The 26,390-nt window shown below is 31.9% G+C and overlaps 1 protein-coding gene across 4 annotated transcripts in view; it reads right to left on the bottom strand.

Moving 5' to 3' along the window:
- Window positions 1-26,390, bottom strand: part of LOC123529638 (melatonin receptor type 1A-like) — a 210,202-nt gene that overhangs the window by 162,909 nt on the left and 20,903 nt on the right. For 2 of the 4 annotated variants that reach the window (XM_045310077.2, XM_045310052.2), the window contains exon 1: window positions 7,406-7,620. The exons of the other annotated variants lie outside the window; for them this stretch is intronic. The gene's annotated coding sequence lies outside the window, so the exon portion shown is untranslated. Of the gene's footprint in view, window positions 1-7,405; window positions 7,621-26,390 lie in introns of those variants that run through there. 4 annotated transcript variants of the gene reach the window in all.

Below are 26,390 nucleotides of genomic sequence, written 5' to 3' on the forward strand. Positions count from 1 at the left end.
ACTTCTTACTAGTTATATAATGATTTAGTACTAGTCAGCATTAGCTATGTCCTCATACATTCCTATTTTAATTGAGATCCCTAGTTAATATTTGTTAACTGTGTTGACTATATGTCTATTTTGAATAAATATGGCAGGATTCTTTACATCACAGCTAGTCCAATTAAATGAATTCATAAATTTCATAATCCACTTTTCTTAAAATACTGTAAAATAAGAATTTTGTGAAAATATAAGGTGTATAAAATTACTGTATTGCAATATAAAATTGTCAAGAAAGTATCTGCCCTTGGTTAATGAAACATTTTGTAACATAAATTAACGGCAATGTCACATTTTAGTCTGCAAACTATAGAATGGCGGACTACGTTACCAAACACCATTTGTTTTTATCCCAACGTGTATTGCAGATTATGCTTCTTCTAAATTCCAGTCTTGGACTATTTATAAAGTGAAGTCATAATACCTGTAATTAAATGTATTGTCCTGTATTGAAACATTATTTTGCCATCCACAGTTAAACTTCAAAATAAGATATTTAGAAAATGGTATAAAACAGATTGTTTTAAACATACACATTTTAAAATGCAAAAATCTGACAAAAAAGTTAGGTCTGTGGTAAATATGTTCTGTTAAACAGTTTTTTTATTGTTTCAGTAAAATGTTAGAAAAAATAATCGTATATTTAATGTTATTGTAGTTGTCATACAGGTTTAATGAATGTATCCACTCACTATATAAAGTAGTTCACATAACGACATTGGTATGTATAATGTTGTTTCCAAAACAATATTTTGCCAGTATTTGCATTTTTTTTAAATGTTAAAATAGGTAGCTACAAGGATTAATCTGAGGAAATTAAAACGCAAAAATAACTGATATCAGAAAAAAAAACTTCAACAGATTTTCTCAAAAACTGTCCGCATTTCTGTTTTTTTTTTTTTTTTTTTTTTTGAAAAATGAATTTATGAATTGCTCGTGCTGGCCCGGGTGCTCCAGTTGTCAGTGCTCAAGCGATTTGTGTTTCTGTGTTATTCAAATATTGCAGTTCATATGGATGTTTTATTGAAATACATGTGAACGCAATTTGTGAGAGAAAGAACATACTTGGTACTGAGCTCTTAATGGGATACTTGTTTGTATAGAATATGTCACAATGGAAACAGAAACATGTGATGTATCTCTATGGCGAATATGCGTAGCACTCATATAATTCTAATGAATATCACTTCTGTCTTATATATCCAAGGTGCCTTTGCTATGTAAAAACTTTTTGTTTTCTCATATGTAACTTTGCAAAAGACACAGATGTTCCTGACAAGAGAGCGTTTTGCTAGGTTTTTTTTTCAATATTCGTGATAATTAGATAATTACCAAGACAAAACATGCGCAGACGTCTGTCAAGGTTTCAAAACCATTGATACTAGTTTTACAAAACTACTTCACCGCTTATCAAATTTACATATAAGTTAGTTCTATATAAATAATTATATCCATATATTTATATATGTAGGTAGAGAGAATTTATACGAACCAATCATCACCACAATACACAAGACCAATTACGGCAAAGCGCCTAGAAGTACAAACGAGCAGCAATCCACTAACAAAAAATGATTAGTTTCAACGCTCCCATATCATATATACATGTATACATGCATCCAAAATGTATTATGGTTTAATGTAGCGGGAAAATGCGGAAAACGCATTTTTGATATAACATAGTTTAATAGTGTAAAATTACTATTTAAAAACCCCCACCGCTTTCAGCATTAATATGCATAATCAGGAAAAATTATAATAATAATACTGTAGTCAAGCAACAAGTGTTTGAATAATGACGTAGCTAATGTAAATAATAAAACGACGTCATGATTATTATCATTTTACTACTGTTTCATTTAATTCTCTTTGTAGCTACAAATATCTGCAAAATGAGTATTGTACCTAGAAGAAGAAATTTCAATCTTATATAGAACAATAAATAACTGAATCCAAATTATAAAGAATCTAAAACAAGAGCTAACTAGACTAGATATAAGACAAAACTAACTCCATTCTATCATTATTTGTTCAAGTTCGGGCTAAAGCATCAGGAACTTTTACACCTGGGTAGACATCGCTCCATCAAATATAAAATATTAAGAATGAAATTTTAACACAAGACCAAAACAGTAAAACTTGACAAGGGTATCATTTCACTATATCAAAAATAAATTTATATATAATATCAGGCCTAGCAACAGGAATGAATAAGGAAAATTAAATTGTACATGTAAAAAGACTGCAAATCATTGCATACATATATTCCAAAATGATCAGATCCTAATATCATGTATAAATAATACCCATTTACATACTTATTACGGCGTATAAATACATTTCGCTTTAAGGACTTACTTATGAGAAAATAAATAAAACATACATTTCAGAAGGCACGACTTTCATGTCTGTCGGAAAAATGTCACGCGTGTATTTCATCTTATGTTCGAAGGACATTTTTATAGTCAAATATAATGCTTTAACCGTAAAAGCCGAAAGCGTAATAAAACTCGTACTTTGATTCCTATAGACGCCTGCTTTGTGTGTGTGTATAGAGAGAGAGAGAGAGAGAGAGAGAGAGAGAGAGTCAACTAGTGCTATGCTTTATTTCAATCCGACGACGCTAAACATGACGTGTTTATACACAAAATCACCACAGTAAATGTTTTATCATCTCCAGAGTAATAAATCTGTATCATATTTGATAAACTGTATTTCAACTTTAATTGAAACAGAGCTTGTATTACACTAAAAACCACATTACGCAATTAAATACAAGTAATCAAACCTCTTAATTATCTAGCATGTGTATGAATATCGTTTCGACAAAATCAACAGAAAAACCAGGTTCCTTAAAAGCAAAGCTTATGACATTGTATGTTTGCATTGCAGATATGCCCACAAAATTCATGTATGATAAAAAAAAATATATGGAAAAAGTAAAGTATATTTGTAACACTACGCGTAAAAAAGCATATGCATCTTACAGCAAGGCTTTTACATTCAATTTCACTAAAAAGGATTTCGCTTAAGCTGGTGCCAGGGGGGGCGTAAAGGGCATTGTACATTCATTACGTCTTACGAACAGACTCAGACAAATCGTGTCTGCTATTGTTTTGTTGTTCTTGTTCTTTTCTTGATAAAATATTCTAACTGAAACCTAAGAAATAATATTAAAGTAAGTTTTGTTTGAAACATCAAAACAAGATAAAACATCGTTTAAACAGGAACTGTCGTAATTCTTACCCGATTTGAATGATTCGACTTTTTTTTTTTGTTTCAAGTTTTAGACCTTAGCAGATTCTTGTTATAAACACTTGACGTCGTTTGTACTGTATGTTGTTTAATTATAATGATATATAAAAGTTTAAACTAGCAAAGAATATGCTTTTTTATTATTTAGAGAAAAACTTGTTTTATCATGATAAAAACGAGGCTGTTAATCATCTAAAGCGCTTACAGCCCCAGTTCCCTTTATAAAGTGTACTGACCAATCCAAGACAGTGTCACTACATTTTGTATTTTCATCTTCCTTTTCGTCCGTGTCGTTTTATGTTACGATTGTTCGTTAACTGGTTCGTGGTGTTATACACCTGTATCTTAGTTCATTATCATTTTGAACGGATCTTACTGATTTGTACTATTACATCTTTCAATTAATAGTGTGGATCTGAACGAGTTAATGTCTGACATGCCTTCGTTCATTGCGCTCGATGCTTCTGAAGCGTTTTCATTTTATTATGCTAAAATGAACAAAACTCACTTTTTCAATAAAAATGACTGTTTTTCTTTTCCAAGTGTTTCAGTATTTTTTTATTTAGGTCTATCTAGCTCATTGAATACCTGACTACTGTACTGTATGATAAGGATTTAGTTATACGCCTGAAATATATTCAACTTTCTGATAGACATTTTAATGTGTTTAAATTGGTACATTATAGAAGCAGCCCTATGTTAGTTTATCTGCTGTTAAAACATTGTCATTTAAATATCTACAAACGTTATCAATATTTGAAAACACCATTACAATACCATTATAAAAGAGTTTATTTTTTTAAATAAACAGAGAAGTTTTACCTACGAAATATTAATCTGATCCGCCTCAGTATGTTTAACATACGTAAACAATGATTGTATTTCTGAAATTAAGAAACAGATCGTAAATCAAAATGTTTTAAGTACCCAGGAAATTTTGAACTTTGTAAGTCAACGATGACATTTTGTGGCAGCTTAACAACAAGATTTTGAAAGTAATTGTTCAGACCCATTATGTAAGAGTCCATGCAGCTTAATCAGCCATAACAAAGATTAATTATTTCATTAATACTTGTAACACATACAATAATTGAATATAGATTAAAGTAATAGTAGGGTGTAAATTATAATATGACTATGAAGGTTATAATAAATTAATAACAATTCTTGCATAAAGTTTTTAGGAATGTACACAAATGTACCTATATGAATGTATTACCTTTGATATAAATGTCTATGTAGATGAAAAGGATATTTGTTTTTATCAGTGTAAGTTCCAAATATTAAATCTGCTGTGTACTAGTGAAAGTCATTTTGATATTATAATTATGTCGACGTCAAACAGAAGTTCGTTCGTAAATGAAAAACAGTACTTTTGACAAAATTGTTAAATACTATAATTGAGCCGTGCCCTGGGAAAACCAACATAGTGGCTTTGTGACCAGCATGGATCCAGACCAGCCTGCGCATCCGCGCAGTCTGGTCAGGATCCATGTTGTTCACTAACGGTTTCTCTAATTGCAATAGACTTTGAAAGCGAACAGCATGGATCCTGACCAGACTGCGCGGATGCGCAGGCTGGTCTGGATCCATGCTGGTCGCAAACCCACTATGTTGGTTTTCCCATGGCACGGCTCATATATATTGTTTAACCCTTACCCTGCTAACTTCTATAATGAGTTTTTTTCAATCTTTCGATTTGGACAGTACCATTAACTTTTAAAAGGGGTGCATACCAAAAAGATACTGACTGAATGGCGAACAGTGCAGGTCATGATCAGACTGCACGGATGTGCAGGCTAATCAAGATCTGTACTGGTCGCAAAAGCAGAGTAAATCGTGTCTAGCATGATAGTAAAGAGTTAACGGATTTCTCACCGAAACTTTTCATATATCAGTATTATAGCCCCGCAGTGAAAGCTTTTAAAAGCTGACAGTACCGATTGTCCTATATTTATCGAGCTGATGATATTTGAGAAATTGTATATACGCCTCAATAATGGAAGGTCGAATTTGATACTCATGACCTATTGCCTATAAAATTGTTTTATCTAATATTACTTAATGTGCAATCGTAAAAGGCTGTAAGTGGCAAATACGAACTTTTTATTCAGTAGATATTTTTCAAAAATAAATCGTATTTCAGATACGACATTGTATTATTTACAAAATGTCATTTCTGGCTCACTTTTAAAAAAAACTTCCAAATATGTATATGTCATAAAGATCGTAAGAAACAATTAGGACCCTATATTTCTGCGACGTCGATGATAAATTGGATCGATTTCCTATATTCCAGAAACTTTTGTCTGAAAGAGTTAGTTCTAAATTTGTAAAAGCTATTCAAAGTATGTATAATACTGTTAAAGCCGCTGTTAAAGTCAAAAATGAAGTGTCACCTTATTTTGATTCAAATATAGGTGCAAAACAAGGGGACCCTAGTTCCACATTACTTTTTTGAAGAATACCTTAATCGTGTAAATATTAGCAAATATAGAATATCGCTGGCAAAATCTTCTCATAACCTAGCGGTAGAATCAGGGAAATATGAACATGTCAGACGAGAACACAGACTGTGTTTAAACTGCAAAATGAATGTAGTAGAAAACGAATATCATTTTCTATTAGTCTGTCCAAAATATTATATGTTACGTAAGGAATTTTTGAAACCATAGTTTTGCTACTGGCCAACTGTTCATAAGTTTGAAACATTAATGTCTTCAAAAAATTTTGTGACACTTAATAATCTATCCAAGTACCTTTTTTTTGCTAATAAGGAACGAAATAATGTGTAATAGATTCTATTTTGTGTTTTACTTTAAATAGTTTGCATTGTTATTGAAATGTTTTTTTATCTACAAGTATTCTTATTATATTTGTCTTACTTTGTAAACATACTTCATGTTAGGACTTTCTCTGAAAATGTCACATATTCTATCCATGCATTGTTAAAATAGTTTGGCTATAAATGTATATGTGTTTAATGCCAAATAAATGATATGTTATGTTATGTTATGTATTTTTTTTTCTGTTTTGCGATAAACTTTACGCATATTCATGTACTTCAACTCTGTAGAGACCGTACCTCAATCTGTGATATACAAACCACATATTGTATACCGTGCGCTATACTGAAGAAACATAGTTAAACTGGCAAAATTAAAATACGCTTATTACAACCTAAATTATAGAAATCTATACTGCAGTAATGGTAATTCTCCACTGACTGTCTTGTGTAATCTAGTTTTCAATTACACATGATAATAATTTCAAAAACCTATGAACAAAACCATGTTTTCTTGATATAAAGTAAAGAACTCGTAAATACATAAACATAATTAGGAATTGTAATTCAGATAAGCATTAATCCTGCTGAAACGTTAATGTATGCAAAAAAAAATCAGTTAAATGTATACCAATCACTGCAATTATAATTTCTTTTTGAACGCTTTTGCATTTAGCAAAACATTCTTATTCTTTATTTACGTTTTGTAATGAATAAGGTCTTGCAAAATCTCTTCCGTTACGTAATAAAATAAAATATAGCGAATCAATAGGAGTTAAAATAAAATACTATGAATTTGCATCGCGTGCTAAAGACAACATATTCTGAAATGCCGTAAAATATGTGAAAAAAATTAGTACAACATATGACTGACAGATCGACATTGAGATCATTAAGAAATTCAACCAGTTTATCTTTGCAGTTGCAATACTGCAGAAGATTTTAATTCAGATTATTCTGTTTTGTTATTCATTCATAGCATATTTACTATTTTCATACTTTGGTTCTTGAAAACTTTGATAAAGATGCATGTTCCTGACAATGTATCCCATGCTGCCTTACAGAACTTGTGCAGAATCATACGAGGTGTGTTCTGAAATTTATTATACGAGCCTCTTAAAGTTATTTTACAAAAAATAGAGACGCTTAGACAAGGTCCATTGTACGAACTAGAATTGACGAAGTAGTTGCCCATCATAGCTTCCCGACAATATTAATACAGTGCATATAAACGTACAAATATGTATCATATATTTGAAATCCCATTATATTTGTGATATCCTTTTATTTCTTTAAGTAATTATATCATGAGCCAATACTTACATATTTCTGACAGTGCATTGATTTGATAGTTTACTAAAGTCTAATCCGCATATTATAAAATATATACAATTTATACAAGTACACACAACCATTCCAATCGCCTTTGATATTTTTCACAGAGGTTTAATTTGTGTTTACTTTTAAACAAATAAAACAATTTATCCTGTATATAATGCCGGTTAGATTTCTAGGTTTATCCGTAGGCATATAACAAATGCGTAAGAATTTACTGCAATACAGAGAACTGTAATCAAAAGCAGATTTCTATACAGGACCCGTACTACTTGCTGTCAAAATAACATTTTTAACCGTGTTTTGTACAGTCTGTATAGACAGTGTACCATACTGGTATTCAGAACAAATAACAATAAGTCAAATAAACAAAGCTATCTGTTGTGAGATAATATAATGTTTGATAGCTTGGACGTTACATTTCCCAGAAATATACAATTAATAACATAGCATATATCTGCTTAAAAAAAGAAAAATCACACAAACGTAAATCAAATCGCAAATGAAGAATAATTACAAATCACCTCGAAAGCATATACATATAAGTATGCGTCAGTCATTCCGTAAACTACCACAATATGTAATATGCAGTTTTTGGCTGGCTCATGGTATTTTTGCAACACGTACATGTAAAAGCTGCACGAAAATCAGTCAGTCCTTACTGTAACAGCTATAAAATGCCTCGAGCCCTTTCAAGCCTCTTTCTGTAATTTCGTGAAGATTAAGGTCTTGTGTAATGCAGAGAACATTTGGTTGCTGTCTTGTACAGCGAACTGGAAAAATACATAGGTCGAGAAACTTTAATTGTGGTAATGTTTGTGCCAAGTTATCAACATGATAACATTATAGCCCCTTCTTTTCCAAGTCGCACCCTTTTTTAATAGCAAGGGTCGTGAAAGTGATAAATTTATATTTGCCACCATAAATGCATACGGGCGGTGTCAGATACAGAAGACGCTTCATTTCCAGACGCTTCCACGGTTCGTTTGTATGCTAGTTGTATAACACCCAAATACAGTACATGTATCCCAATTATCTACAACTTTAGTTGGAGAGGTTCAAATTGCACTGCAAAATGTGGTGTTGAAATGCTGGCGTTGGTGCTAACTGTTAACGCTTTTCGAAACTGATGCGATGAGCAAATATTTTATACCGAACATTCTGAAATGACTCTCATTTGTAGTTGTTTTGTATCCTATAGTAGTATATGGAATATATATAATGGAATAGTATGTATTCCAATTAAAGGCGGGCAAAGAAAAATATTTACTAAAATTGTTGAATCAGTTTAACAATGTTTACTTTGATATAACATGTTACACGTGCTCTACAGATATATTGGCCACCCACGCAAACGCGATGATATAACGATAAATCTCGCTCAGTTTTCATTTGATTTGCAGGATTAAAAGAACTCCCTTAGCAAAGCATGCAAAAATGTTTGTTATGAGAGTATATTTTCTGCTGAAATGCAATTTACTGGTAAATGTCTGACATCCCTTGATATTATGAAAAGCAAATGAATTCCAATGCTGTCTAAGCATGTCAATATGGGCATCTGACCCGGACAAATTTCCTAAATTAGGCAGTCGTGCAAAACAGATCTTCTTATCAAACAGATCGAATGTTATTCATGGTTATATTATATTCAGACGGTTCTAGCCTGAAAGATACTCCATTTTGAAGTCATACCCGCTAGTTTCTATTCGCGTGTGAATATTAAACGAAATATAAGAAATGAATAAAAGATGTTTTATGCAAAGCATCACAGAGGCCGCATTTTGTATTTTTTTTTTTTTTTTGCAAATTAATAATACCTTTGAGATACTTCTGTCGTATTTGTAAAAAGATATTGTTTCCCTAAAATATTTGTATTAGCTCATTAATTCATTACACAGTTCATAACTGAAATTCAATATTTCAGCATTCAAGCATAATTCTTAAGCCAACAATCATATTCACAGCAATCTTTCGCAGTGTCTAGATGAATGTTTGATAAATGTTTGATATTGCTGCCAACACCAAACAAAATGATATCAGGCAAGTCAAGTACGAAAGATAACTGACGAACCATTCTGCGAGAACAAAAAAAAAATGGTTCCTTTATATTATATATATATATCAAATCAATATTACGGGAAATACCTTCGGTGTATTTATACTCATTAAAAAGTGACAAAAGCTCAAACTTGCATTCATTGGCACATTCTGTGTTCTAAATAATAGACAGCAAGTCATAACATGTGGCATCTGAGAGAATGTGAACTTAAGCCAATCACTTTACATAAGAAAATACAATTTAATTCCATAAAAGTGAATAGAAAATATCTGTTTATTTACTTAATTCGTTCCTGTAGTTACTGAGCTATTTTATGATGTTTTTGGGAGCACACAAATGATTTCTTTCCTATGTAAACAGGGTATATTCAAGAAAATATCTAGTCTCTATATGCAGATTTTTTTTTCATTTTGTTTAACATGTTTCTGGTATTTTCCAACATCAAACTACGTCAAGACATGTGGGACACCTTAACCATATTCCAGACAAACAAATATAATAAGTCTTGCTCTTATGGTCCTTCTTATAGATTTGATTATTACATACCCGCTTTCTTGATATTATAATCGACCTGTGATTTTGAGGAAGAAGGCGTTATAAATTAGCAACAAACTGGCATGTATCAGCTTGTCATATGTTCGGTTCATTCAAATACTGACAGCTTAATGTTTCTTTCGTAAATGGAGAATTAATTAACTTGTATGCCAATATGTAGAGAACTATAATGTAGCTGAACATTGTTCTGTTTTTTGTGGTAAAACTACGTATTAATCGGTAAGTGTGTCACGTAAGATATATAAAATAGTTCTTATAAGCAGCTAGCGCGCGTTTTCTTATTCCTACTCAAACATGTTAGATCACTATTCTTGCTTACCGTTTACATCATTACAAGATTATTAAGATATTGAAAATCGCTGATACAAAATAACATCATAATATGACGTCAAATTTTGACGTTAAAATACACATCTACAATTGTATAACATGTCTTTTTTTTCTTCGGAAAAGATTAAGGCGAACTCCTACCCGATCATCATGTCTTTCCCTTCTAGCTAGGCAAGAAAAATCATAAGTGAATGTCGCAATATCATTACAGGTTAGGGCAAATATTTTAACATTAACGTCATTTAATTTACATACAGTTAATCCTAACTTGTAGCAAAAAGATATAGTGTCAAGATACTTAGACCACTATTTTTGAAAGGAGAAAGAATCCTAGTAAGTTGTAAAAGAATCGTATTTAATTTATTTTATACACTCCACACAAAATAATTCAAAAATAATACGAGAATGTATTAAAACTTGACAGATCATTTTGATTAATGTAACATGCATAGTTGAGACAGAAATACAGACAGACCGAAATAAAGACAGACAGACAGATTAAATGCAGTTTACCTATCATAACGATTACAGTTTAAAATCATGGATGCTTTGGCCGTAAAACAATTCTTTTTCCAGAGTTTCTATAATTTTAACAGAGCTTTGGCTAACATGAATGCTTCGAAAGATTACAAAAAGCGTGCATAAATGATGTTTGTTTTGAAATGACTGATGTACTGCTTCAAAATTGAAAAGATTGTTTAAGAACAGATGCTCTTTTCAACGCCAGAAAGATATTTTCAAGTACATGTAGCTATTTTATTTTGTGTACACTACTTTTGGTGTAATATTTATGGGCTTTTTATATATTGCTGCATACACAAAATTAAAATTCTACGTAAAAACTGCTAGGCAGTTCTCTTTTAGACACTGTGCGTAGCAGTTGCCTTTTTCATTATGCTTTTTTTTTAAATCAAACTCAAAATTCCTTAAGATAAAGACGTACTGAGTTCGGCACTTGTGATTTGAGCGCTTTATAGAATGTAAAGAATTTGAATTACGTTACTGTTGATAGGCAAAGAGAAGTAGCGGAACGACCTCGATACAAAACTAAACGGAAACTAAACCCATCTTCAATTTGTTTTTCAATTTATACCTTATATCGTAATTTTGAGACTTTGTAAGGACTGAAATATATTATCAGATGACAGTAAGAATAAAAGAGCGTATAAGACAAACAACTATGTCTTGAATATTGATAAATATTTCAACAACTTTGTCCTTTGTTTGTATATAAAATTTGAACACTGCACCCAATACATTAATCATATCTATCTTCAATAATTACCAAATAACTTTCACTCATTTTCTGTGTCCAGTTTATATTCAAGAGACTGCAAAAAAATTCCTGATAGCTCTTGTTTAATGGTGGTATTATAAAATTTTGTTCATACCTGTCCTCAGCGGTAATATTTAGGGAACATAGTTTATTCAACTTGTACACACATACAGGTACCTCGTTGAACAAAACATTCATACAATATTCATAATATACATGGCCATTTCAAAATAGATGTCTTATCGACAAGTCTTTACAAACAATATTTTCTGTATTACATGTATGATCTTTCATCGCTTCAGTACTTGTTTAAATAGTTAAATGTATCTTGTTGCAACAAGCACAGTGAAAAGAAAAATAATTAATTTGCAAATTTAAAGTAAAATTGTTAGGATTGGGAGAATGAACTGTAAGGTCAAAAATTATATTTAGGATACATTTAGCTTCACATAAATGTTTGAATTATAACTTGACACCTATCAATAATATCATTACAAGAAACAGAAATGTCTGATGCAAAGTAACAGAAAGTATTAAAAGCTATTATATATAATATACCTTTATATGATGATCATCTATGGCGACAAAACATTCTGTATTCTAAGTCATTATTAGGCGAAGATGGCGACAAATAATTCCGAACATCCCCGTAAAATGAAGTAATACCGATAGCATAAACACTTCTTTGTCATTTCCAATTGAATTGTAATGCAATATGCTCTTTAAATATTGCAATAACAATAACTTGCACATCACTGTGCAGGATAACATCAATATGTTTTCAATGTCCGCTATTTTATGCTCTTGGTCCCATGAATTCCAGCTTTTTTGTGCAGTATTTTCCTATTTATTTGTCATTGCAGTAACATAAAGGAAAATCTAAACTAAAGCGTATAATGAGATAATACCTCAGGGAGTTGGTTTCATTTAAGATTTAAAGTCTGAGAAACTTCGAGCTGAAATCCTGTTTAACCGTTCTTGTCAGGGTTATTTTTTAACTTCCTGGAAAAACGTGTAATGTAACAATTAATTCCGAGGAAATATGCTTGATAACCATTAGAGGAAAATGCTCGATTCAAACTTGCTATCAGTGTGAACTGAAGGTATATATGAATGTTACTTGTACAAAAGTTAAGCACTGGCTGTGGTGAATTAATAAAAATAACCAATTTCATATATAATTTAAATGATTATTTGTTTCTATCTAATTCTGTTTTATATTGCAAAAAAGCAAATCAAATCTAACTTATTAACTCCAATAAACGAATATACATGCTCATTTAAATAATTGCATTTAATCAATTTGAATTATATCGCGAGTGTATGCCTATAAAGGAATATAAATGTTCATTTAAATGAATTTACGTAATGAATTTGAATTATATGGTGATTATGCATATTACTGAATATATATGCCCAATTAAATAGAGAACAGTATATACATTGACGTTCAGTCTTTGAAAGTATTGTATGAAATAATTTCAATCTACAATATTTTTATTTTTTTAACTATAAAATCTGGACATGGAATATTTTATTCACCTCTACTGCGACATTATTATGTTTACAGCTGATATTTTGATACTAAATATATGTTTTACATAAATGTTTTTGATATGCTTTTCATTTTACGTTTCCAATATAACTTCTTCTCGTAGACATATGATATTGCTGTGTCGGTTTGCTGTATAATCGAACTCACTCTTTTTTTAATCACTTCCTGTATGGAAAATATCACACCACAAACAACAAAGAGTAATGTTATTTCGAAATACACGACCGTTTCATCCGATAAATACTTACAAGTTATTATTTGGAATAGGTACTCGTACTGACTAAGAAAACGTTAGACTATTTGCGTAAGTTCAAAATTTTATAAAGAACACAAAACGTTTCCACTAATGTTTAACTACTCTCGTCCCGTATTATGTTATAATCAATGTAGATGATTAGCCCATGTGGTGTTTGCGTTGGTGCGGGTGCTGGCTGTCGAACAATTCAGAGGAATCCTCTCTTTTTACTATTTTCCTCTTTTTAGATTTCCGATTACCTTACAATAATTAAAATAACTTTTTTTTTTTTTTTTGGGGGGGGGGGGGGGTGGCTGGAGTGGGGAATCAACTTGTTTACGGTTATTTTTTCTCAGATTATCTCACTTTTCCGATCATAAATTAACTGGTTTTAAAGCATATTCGTGTATTTTTATTCATAGTCCATAGTTAAAAGTTATTCATAGACATTTAAGCTGTCACTTTGTTTACAGATCTGTTAATTTGACATCATGTGGAACGGGCCGTTTGCTGATGTTGATAAAACTCGTGGCCCAATCCATTTGTATATGTTACTTTTGTGCTCATATTATTGTTTATATGCCTAATAACAAATACAATATAATACTATTAAACTAAACATACCATTAACAAGGTTGGCAGATGGACACACAAAGAACAGTTGTGTGTAATTCTTTTAAAATCAGCAACTTACGTTGAGTGCACGACGTTATGTGTCGAGTGCTCAAGATAATTTAAGTTGGAAAAATGCAAGTGTGTATCTTAAATGATAAACCATCGTAAAATGCCACTAAAATTGTGTTCTTTGTATTCTTTGAATATGATTATCATATTGCTAACGGGAGAAACATATTTACATTACAAATTGATCCAGGGGGTAATGATAAATACTTCTGTAATATTTCCATGTGTGGAAAAATATGGAATTCCGTCTGCATGTCTTAATCATTACACATAAATAAGTGAAAAGGTTGTTTCACGAGCCTTTCATCAACGTAAGAGTACATTTAAATGGAAAGGAGTCCAGACTATTTCACAAATTGTCAAAGGGAGACTTATAAACTTATCCCATTTGGCAATTTATTTTGGTTGTTTTTACCATTACTATTTAGTTCTACAAACTCGTAAAATACAGAACAAGCAGCCTGGTCAATATCTGGTATGCGTAGGCTGTTATATTATGCTCTCGAGCTTCTCACGATCGGAACTTAAGGATGATAAAACGTGTGCAACTGCTTTGTTATTGCAATAACATAGTGGAAATAGAAAATTAGTAAAAACGATGTTTCAGAAAAATAAATTGAATAAAACGCGTCAGTTTCCTTCCAGGCAATAGTATATATGAATGCAAAATGGAATGCAGGGAGCAACACTTCAGTTAAATTAATATTAAATATTTGTATATTGGCAAATATCTGATATGTTGGCTAAGATAGTCAAATAAAAAGGACAAACAATAAAACCTTAATGGAACCAACTCTTTCAAAATCTGTTTCCGTAAAATTTTAATAATCAATTTAATAATCAATCTAATACTTTTACCAACTATTATGGATTTACTTACGGATAGAAACTTTTCGTGAATCCTTTCTATCGTAATAAGAGCAGAACAGACGGTGGATTGATATATATAGCTAAAACCTACCCTTTTACGATAACAGTCGTTTACCTTAAGGGTAATCTTTGCCTGAGTGCAGGTAAACCAAAGACTTTGAAATTCTAATAACAAAATCGATATTCTAAATGCAAATATCTTTGTCCTATTGAATCACCAGAATCCACGTAGAATTGTTACATTTTGCCAATCATATGTATCTCCTGAAAAGGAATTCTGCATATGATTTAAATATTTTCCATTTGTGTTTCTAAACGTACGATTGATTTGTCATATTTTAACAATAAATGGGGAAATAAACAAAGTAGGGTATGTTGACGTTAGCATTTTGACACTGTTCTTTGTTGCTATACTTACCTCTCCAAATAGTTCATTGTAGGGGTGTAAGCGGTGTTAACTTTTCATTACCCCGAGGCTATTTCTATTTAGCTTGGTTGCGTCTAACGTTTTCAAATCATTTTCTTACAGACTTTGGGAGCGTGAGATGAGTTTCACTTTTCATTGACGTCATAGCAGACTTGGTCAGACTGAATCTGCTCTAGCTTTGCTTGATTTTCAATGTTTCTGAAGAATACTTTTACGTTTTGTTGATTAGTCATCTTAGAAAATATAATCTGATTAAAATTGGCGTTTTTCCATATTCAGTCCACGACTGGTCTTTAAGGGAGGTAAGCATATAAGTTTTTGTTTTCTATAATATGACTGTCAGTGTCATGGATATTCCCGCGTGTGAATAGTATCGCAGAACGACGTTAGTTCTGCCAAACTTTTGTGAATCGGGACTAGCTTCTAAACACAGAAATATTCTACGGAGACAAAGCAGATATAGCTACATCCCATACAATTGCAGTTGTTTTTAGTGAATTTCGTTCAACTCTAATTCAATTTCAAAGATGAAACAAATTTTATGCAAAGTAGATAAGAAGTGTCTTGTTAAGGGAATAAATTCCATGCATAAATGTAAATCACTGACAAATTCCTAAATTATCTCAATCTGTTAGACGCATCTGAAATTCAAATGACATTAGGCTAGTTAATATGGACATCTGACCCAGACAGATTAATTGAATTGGACAATCATGCAAATGACATGATATATCTTGTTTGTGCTGGCTGTAATTTATTGCATGTGTTCAATTGAAATAGAGCATAATTTACGAAGTAGAAAAAGTAAAGACAACTACCGTTTTAGAAATAGATAAATAATTTCAAAGAAGGTCGTATGCTTCTGTACGTTATTTACGACAGAAACGTGTTTTTCTTGCATGCCGTACAGGATTTGTAAGTGTTATCGCTTGTCTGAAACTCGTGTTTAACCCCAGGGTGCAAGGTAACTCGCGCACTGTTACATTTCTTCAAATAATATTGAATTTTATTTGACATTGTCTTTGAAAATATCATTAAATCAACTATTAATCAGATTTAAATGTTGGGCTATATACTTTTTAAAACTTCTTTGAATTTATGGATAATGCAGTGTATACAATTTTCTACAGATAAAACTTACTTTCCAATATTGTTCAAACAAAAATGTTTGTGCATTTACTGTCAAGTGTGCTTGTTTTCTAAATGTTTGGAAACTGATAGACTATTTCAAGTACACTTCATGAAGTTATGATAAAAAGATATTGTAGAGATGATTTTAAAGGCAAAAATTATCAAACTATGACATTGTAGGAAATGCAAACTTTAATTCTCACTTAACTTTTTTACTGAATGTCCTAATTTCTATTTTTAAAACACTGCATTTGGACTGTTTAACCAAGCTCTGTTGCACTAACAACTAGACACCATTCTCTATTAGGAGTTAGATAAAACCGATTATTTTCTGAGTCTTAGTATCGTTTCACAAAATTGTTCTTACCTTATGTCACGCTATCTGCAAACTGTTACATATATTTTATAATTCTATTATATCCTAAAGGTGACATATTAAATAAAATTGATGCTACATGCTTTAATTATGTTGAGTTCCATTTAAATACACATTTTAACCAGCAGGTGAAAGTATATTAAAAACTGAAATGCTGACCGACACCAATTCTATTTTAACTCTCTGAAACGATTTATGTGCTCTATTACACTTATCCAAATGAGAAAAAAATACTCCTACGGTAAAAGAGCTTGTAACATAAACCTTTTTTCCAAAAATATTTTGTTATCAGCAGTATCACTTTTTTCATACTCCTGGGCGTATTATGTGATGGCACATGCGTCCGTCCGTCCGTCATATTACGTGTCCAGAATATTCATTATATTGACTTCAAACTTTGTATTTAGGTAGGTGGCGATGAGCCGATGTGCAGAGCACAAGGACCGGATCTGTAGGTCAAAGGTCAAGGCCACAATTGAGTTAAAAGTTCAAAACTGACCATCATATTTTGTGTCCGGAGCATAACTAAATAACCATGAAAGGTATTGACTATTTATTGTAATTATAAATTGCATTATTCATATATATCTAAGGTTGCCGGTTTGTTTTAAGGCGAATTTAAAATAAACAAGAATGTCTATTATTTAGAGAAAAAACATCACGAAAATTCAACAGATATACAGCCGATGTACTATATCAATCTCTAATATCTGAGCATCGAAGAAAAATGTTATAATTCCACTATATCCACTACAACAAACACACGTTGACTGTCAGATTAAAAAAAAAAACATGAAAAACGTAAACAACGTAAACAACTGTGGAATATCCAAAAGTCCTAAGTAAATCAAGCTGCAGAATTAAATATCATTATGGATTTAATAGATTTAATAGAAATAGCTAGGAAATATTGATCTAGGAGCTGTATAACATAACATATAGGGATGAAAGTTGGAAATAAGCTGGCTGGGAAAGTATTTCGACGAAAATGCTGGCATATTACGTAAGGTTGAGTTGATGGCTTGTGATAATTAACTAATACAACAACCAACTAAATGTGCTGTCGCCAGTAAAATCTACCATACGATAGTGAACCGCTGAAAAATTTAGGAACCAAACACATAGCTATAGCTACATGAATGGCAAGGCCAAGCAAACAAGGGAACATTTCTAGAGAATTACTATTATTTCTTTTGCAAACTTTATTATAGCTAGCTTGTTCTATATAGACTTGTGTAGCTGTACATGACTCACGAGTGTATGGCTTGAATATTAGGATAATCAAAGGGTACTAGAACAAAGGCAACAAAGGGAGTTAAAGAATATATTTCAAGGGAGATAATTTTATCTGAAAAAAAAGAATGTCGGCACTGTGAGTGATATAGAGAAATATCTCACTGATAGTTTTCAGTATTTTACCACTTAGCATAAAATAAATATATTCATGTATAAGCATGTATACGTTTGTGTGCTGAAAGTGGACCATACTGTACTGTAGCCGTTATTTACCTATATAATTACTTCCTAAATAACTATCGCAGTATACATCTTAAGGTTTAACGTTCCTACTAAGATGTTTGTACAAAACACTGCCGTTATTCTTCTATATACTAGTATGTTATTTTTATACCGTTAAGAACGAGATTCCATGCTTTGTTTTTCTACAGAGACCTAGTTCGATATTGTTTACATAAACCATCCAGGTAACTTGGTGAAATTTTAGATATGGACAGCCTATACTTTTTAGAAGTGGTGAAACAATTTTATCCAAGGAAATTACAGCTTAACAATGCTAATATCTCAGTTTTAGAAGCGTCATTTTTGGATTAACATTTCACTATTTTAATAGTTGTAACTCAGTAACAAAGGTATATGATAAAAGCGATGAGATGTCTCTCGAGCAACATCATATGGAATCTATATATAACAGTTTATTTACTTTGCAATTAGTGGAATTTAATTTAAGAAATGTATATATAACAAAACAGGTTGTTAAAATGTGGTTAACGCTACCAAAACACTATAGAAGGCTTTCACTAAATATTACCACAAATCGTCGGAACGTTTACAGAAATATAACAGAAACATTTAAACGCTTATAAAACTTAATCTTATAAATTTGCATATTTTTTACATTTGTAAGGTACTAAACTGGTATATTTCATCCTGCTTAGGAAAACTATTTTGTTGGAAAACGCCAGTAGGATAGCAGTATGATAACAAAAAAAATCATTAAAATATTAAGGATCATAAGAATCACAGATGTAAATTTAGTTCCATATAAAACACAATTCCAAAACCAAAAGGAAGTTAATTAAGTCGTTTGTCATTTTTGTGTGCAACGGACTATTTTTTATGTTTTTGTCCCACAGTATTGACCGCAGTGGCCATAGATTAATGTCGAACCTCAAAACTGTGACATTTCCTCAGTTAATTGCGTCATATTTCTGGTTAGTGTATTTACTGTGACATCTATTTCGCACATGGGGGGGGGGGGGGAGGGTATTAAAAGAGCACTTAATAATGACAGGCAGTATATATGAAAATGTAGGAAATCGCTTATAATTTTACTTTGGAAAACTCTTCAAGAAATCTATAGATTATTCCATTCAAATATTCTCCTTGATTGACAGGTGCTAGAAAGTTAAGCGTAAATATGTCAATATCTCCTTGATTGACAGGTGCTAGAAAGGTAAGCGTAAATATGTCAATATCTAACGTAGACACAATGGTATAATTATTAATTATATTCAGCTTTTGTTTGATTTGAAATATGAAAACATTTTTTTCTAGACAAGGCAGAAAACAAGTGTCTCCCTTAAGAGAATAGAATTGCCTGGAAAAGGTGCAATTATACAATAAATGCCTGAAATCTCTTGATATATGAGAAACAAATCGAACCGAGATGTTGTCTTATACTGACTTAGCATGTAAACATAGACATCTGAACTAGAGAAAGACAAATACATATCAAACAACGTATCTTGCTATACAATGTACGATTGGATGTTTGTTAACCTTTAGCCTGCTGGCGGCAAGTGGTTCTGCCTTTGCGACCAGTGCAGACCAAGATCAGCCTGCATATCCGGGCAGTCTGCTCATGGTCTGCACTCTTCGCTATTCAGTTTTAATGAATTCAAAAGGAGGTAAAACATAGAAAAAAATCATACACACCAAAATGTATATCTGGCGGTAAATGTTTTACGTCAAGTCACGGGTCCACCTATGGTGTTATGACGTCACTGATGAATTATTTAGCACGTTCGTTCGTGGAGATTTTTGCACAGATCAAACTGAGTTTTCTAGTCGGCCCAAGAAACAATTCGATATTTGTTCATTATCATCATTATCATTAGAATATACGGATAAATTTAATAATTTAAATGTCACTCAATCTATGTAATTCACTAGCTTCTCGTGTATCGTAGAAACATATACTTTTACATGTATAATTTCCAACACAAAAAGTCACGACCAAAATCCACTCATTTCACCGCAACAGCAGAGATTACGATACTGACGCGTACGCGCAAACACTTTATGTGTTATATATATTTCAATAGTCTTCGCTTTACCTACATTTGCTTCTTTCATATGGCATACTAGATACGTAGACAATTTGTAATCTTCGTAATGTTGACACCAGAACCTCTAGAACAACTGCCAAGTATTTTTCACTTAAACAAATAATAACTAACATTTATCGGTGTAATATGGATAAATGTTCTGAACATATTTAGTTTTATTTAAGTCTGTTCAGTTATAACAATTTATAAACATTCAAAATTAAATATAAAATGAAAATCAATCAATACTTAATAAGTCATATCTATTATATAAGTTATTGGCAATGTTTTCAATGTTCTGATTCAAAATATGCATTGAATATTAATTCTAATATAAGAATCAATCCTGTCGAAACTTATATCGGTACAATCAATCAGCCGGTAAATTTCTGTTAATGTTTATCATTTTAACTGTTTCTATGGCTATTTTATACGGCAGGAGATAGTGCCAGCAAAAAAAGCTATTAATTGTGATCAAATGGCGATGTTCTAGCTAATTAGACAGAAGGCACCTGCGTAAACATAATGAACTTCCTCGACTCATTAGGTATCAACATTTGTTTGTTCATCGATGTAGAAAACTGATACTTTGTAAGAAATGCCGCTTCTATTTTCAAAGCTTGTTTATACTGACCCGGTGTGCTAACATGATATTAAGAATCTGTTTCGGTATGCTTATTGATGCTTTAAAACGTTAATTATGTAAATTTACGTTCTCTTAAGAAATAAATTATTTTAATTTTGGTGGGTATCGTCTTGCCGAACATAACGCCTCACTGCTAATCCGCACCTGTATTTGTATTTATAGTGGTATCAGTTCAAATACTAGACTGACAAGTTTTAATCCCACGGGTTTTTCATGGGCAAATTTAGTGCAGTGACAAGTACATTCTTTATCGGAAATCCGTAGAGGACAGATCGTTTACAAACATTCATAGGAGAAGAATACGGCAGAAAACTTCAGTGCTACTGTTTTTGAGAATTCACAATTCAGATGAGTATACATTACATATTTTCTGTCTGCGCTTATTATTTTGATTGATGTACTTTCTGTTTATACGGCATTTGCATATATCCTCTGGAAAGGAATGGAGACACGTGTTTTGCCGTACAGTCAGCAAGATATTAGTTATTTTGGTATTATTCAATCACTGACCGGATCAGTCTGATGTGAATTTTATTTTAAAAAAATAAACAGGTATAGTGAGCTGACAAACACTGTTATTCTAAGTCATAATTATTTATGGACTTAAATCATATGTACAATATGCAAGTACTGGTTCCGCACGAGGTGTATTGAGGTTTATGCATTTCTAACGTACATTGTTACTCGTGTTGCGGAAATATTTTGTGACATGATTGTGTAACGTTTGGGTGAATCAAAGAATTTTTCTTTGTAGCCTAATATATTTCAAAAAATATACAAACTATTACGTCATTAAATAAAAGAAATACACAAATGGTTGTTTCTTTACTAACTGTCAAAATTAAATTTAAATACCTTGCTTCAAATGATAAAAAGCATGCTGCATATTCTAGTTACAGCCAAACAGATCCGATGAGAAAGTGACGACATACAATTAATTGGTTCTATGCCGTTTTCAACAGTACTTCAGGTATGCAATGGCGGTCAGATGGTTGAAGTGATTGTAGAGACTGCATAGAGGAAAATTGGTATGTAATAAGACGCAGTTCTAACCTGTACGCTTTGATGCGGATAATCCATTACGTCAACAACTGTAACACCAGCATTAACACAACAACAGCGGTCAATCGCTGGTATAAGGGGCTGCAGAAAACTAATGTCGTCAACCGGCTATTCTCCTAATGACTTTAAACAGTTTAGCTATAAGAGCGGCGTGACATGGTTGGGATCGGCAGCTATTGGGGCACCTAGTGTTGAAAGGTAACTGCTGTACCTGGTTAATTTTATTAGATCCGATTTATCTAGGTCCATTGCATGCATTACTTAACTGCCTGCATGTAAAAGAATAAATAGAGATAGACCCTAACATTTTCATTGATAGAAATACATTAAATGAAGTCTAGAAATTGATTTCCAAGTCCTTGAAATTAACAAAAATGATTTCACAAATGTACATTGTATGATAGTTTTGCTAATATCAATAACAGAAATTTTAATATTTAATTCAAAGTTGTGATCCGCAAAGAATGTCAACTCTTGCCTTGGGCTAGTACTTTAAAGCAGAGATATTTATTAGTTTACTTCCCTTGCAATTACACAATAGTGTAGAAAACGAAAACGGTTTAAAACACAATAATATACATTTTTGCACAACAAAATAGTTTAGGATTTATTAATATGTGTTTGATTTAACTCTGAACCACTGGTTCCTATGATTTTGTCAACTTACTTATGGTAAAAAATAACTTTAAACAAGCCGATAATAAAATGAAATACCAGTAGGTATTTTATAGTGGAGATAATACAGTTTTGCTTGTATCGAAATGTCACAATAAAAGCACTTTTGTAATACAGAACACCAGGTAGGATTAGTAAAGGTGCAATTATATTGATATCCTTTTCCTATGCCTAGAATAAGTTATAAAAATGCATTGATATGGAAAACTAAATAAACAAGATATATCGAAAATAGGTGTAAAACAGATTTGAATCAATTATGAGAATAATGATAATAATAATAATAATAATAATAATTATAATAACAATAATGATATGAATAATAATTTCGATAATATGAATGCAAAGAAGACGTCACAGGAAACTGTTCAAGCATATTCTGTTTATGACGTAACAAGTCAGTGGCAGTAAGACTCTTCTGGTTGAAAGTCTTAAGGCTATTGGTTTCCTATCCGTCCGTTCGTCCGTCCGTTTGTCTGATGTTCGTTCAAAATAAATATATAATACATTTTAACTGAAACCTCCGCAAAAGGTTTCATGATGACCCTGGCTTATAGTAATCGAACTATTGGATAATATGTACATATGTACATGTACCTGAATGACATTGTAACGTTAAAATATACACAATATGTAAAATATGCAGCGAGTTTCATAGATATTGATACATCTTAAAAATTAAGGTACATAGCAAAAGATATTTTCTAGCTCTAGACTTTAACTGTTTGTCAATGAGCTGCTGTACATATTAAGTAAACGTGTATTCACTGCATATCTCGTTTTAGCGAATTTTATTTTCATAAAATGTTGAGTGGCCCTTAATACACGTAATGTGCATTTCGGTATGTCATATTGTAAATCTTATTAGTATAAAAATTAAAAATTCATTACATTCGTTGAAATCTATAGTTATCATCTTATGTCATAGAGATCTCTGAGAGCATCTTTGCCTCGTTTCTCATTAGTGCGATTTACTAGAACCTACAATTACCTATTAGGTCTGGTATGTTCTGCGCTTATTTTCATAGTTTTCTGCACCTTCGCGCTGCTATGTTGCTTCCAGGCATTTTAGCTGGAGCTTTGTCTTTCATATTTTCTCATCATTGTCCTATATACCATGCTATATATTTACAATTTGCCATAATTTTCATTTAAAAATTTATAATAAAGTCACGGCCTTATCCCATTTAATCTTGTTTTGTTTTTGCTTTATTATTTGGTACATTCACACTTGTCTTAAGAACCGATGAACTCCCTTATGCAGACAGACCCGTACTGTAGACAACCTCCAAATACATATAACCTGCTTACTATGGTTACACGTCACTTGTCTTGAAAAAAATATGTTTTCACAAATACCAGCATTTTCAGTCCCCAAGGGAGGTTCTGCAGCCGGGTTTTGACTGTATATATTATATAAAATACCCTAGCACCCAACAATAAATTAAAACATAACATAACATACTAGTATCATTTATTTGGCATGAAACACATATACATTTACAGCCAAAATATTTTAACATGTATGAAGCAGAACATGTGACCTTTTCAGAGAAAATCGTAACATGAAGTATGTATACAAAGTAAGATAATATTTATAGGTGAAAAAAATATTGCAATAACAATACGAACTATTCAAAGTAAAGCACTAGTACCAGAGACATAATTTTCGTTCCTTAGTAGCAAAATATAGGTACTTAGATAAATGATTAAACTTATGAAAACGCAAAAATATGGTTTCAAAAATTTCCTCCGTAAACTGCATTATTCTGGGACGACTAACAAAAAAAAATGAAATTCGTTTTCTACTACATTCATGTTCCAGTTTTAGACACCGGCTGTCTTTTCTTCTGGCATTTCATATCTCCCTGATTCAACCGCTAAATCATGAGAAGATAGCCTAAATTTTGCCAGTGATATTCTGTATTTACTAATATTTACACGATTAATGTATTCTTCAAGTTGAAATGAGTGTTTGTAAAGACTATTCGACGCCAATCTGCTTGAATTATTAATATTTGAGTACCACCTTTGTTTATATATATCAATTATTCTATTTTTAATATTTTGAAAGTTGATCTGGATATTTTCTTGGTTAATCCATAAGTATGCCATTCCGCACCATTGTTCAAAACAGACCCGTCAAGTATATCAAAAGGTTTACATTTATCAGTTATAATGGATAATTCTGATTAAATACTATAAATAGATTATGCAATGCAAATAGTGAATGTCTAATTTATTTTGGGTACGATGCCAGTGTCCATTTTTAATTAAATTTATTCCAAGATTTTGAAAAGATTTCACGTTTTATAGGATATTATTACCGTATGTAAAGTTGCATTGTGCACGTCTTCCTATGTCGAATATTATGACTTTCGTTTTATTTGTGTTTACTTTAAGGCCCTGATTTTCGCAATAAATCTCTAGGTCTTTCAGCATAGACTGAAGAGCTGCAGGTGTATGCGCAAATAGCACTGCGTCATCTGCAAATATGAATATTTCATGTCACCAATAGTAAAAGGACCGTTATATGTGCTAATATTACCCAATACGTCCTTTACGAAGAAATAGGTAAAAGTATTTCAGTTCTATTGATGTTTTGTTTGAATATTTTTAGATAATTAGTTTTAATTATAATTCTGTGAAATTAAAATTCTTCATCACGGTTTGACGTCAAAACAATGCGACGTCGTACACAATTTACCAGGAAAAATGACCAAAGGCTGCAGATACTTGTATTTATTCTATATCTATTTTATCTATCCAATCGCGAACGTTCATTTGCAACACGTGACCGTACAATATATCACGGTATTTGGATGCACGTGCGTACAGAAATCCTGTATTTTCTGTATTTGGACGCACGCGCGTACAAAAAATCCTGTATTTTCTGTATTTGGACGGTTCAACAGTCCGATAGTAAACATACGATAAAGCCCGAAACGCGTGAAAATGTTCCGAATGTAAATCGGATGAAGTAGGCGCTCTATGTATAGAGCTTGAATATGCGTCTTGAAATCTGGATTTAATTTGAGTACACACAAAAACAATGTTATCTGATTTAGATATTAAAACGTTCGTTAATATTCAAAAACTTAAAAATACAGTAAAAAAGATCATCAGATGTTGGAATATTTGAAAAGTCGCTAAAAGAAGCCGTTTCTGATGAAACCTAGAAATTGGAAGATATCAGCCCTGACTGTCTGAATAGCTACCTCAGCTACCTCAGCAGTTTTTATTTAACGGTTAAGAAACAAAATGGAGAAGATTATGAATGGCAGCGGACGGGCGGTCAGCATCCAAAACATGTCTGCCCTCTAATTCAGTTTTCATCGGATCTTCACCAAACTTGCTGACAATGTTTGTGGGCATAACATCTCGGCAAATTTCGATAACCAGCCAAACTGTACCAGCCACTCTTTGATTATAGTCCTTGAATTACTCGAAAAACGGGGAATGTAGCCTTGTCCGCTCTCTTAAGTTGAACAGTTTTCATCCGATCTTCACCAAACTTGCTGACAAT

This window comes from Mercenaria mercenaria, chromosome 1, assembly GCF_021730395.1.
Source record: "Mercenaria mercenaria strain notata chromosome 1, MADL_Memer_1, whole genome shotgun sequence".
Classification (NCBI taxonomy): domain Eukaryota; kingdom Metazoa; phylum Mollusca; class Bivalvia; order Venerida; family Veneridae; genus Mercenaria; species Mercenaria mercenaria.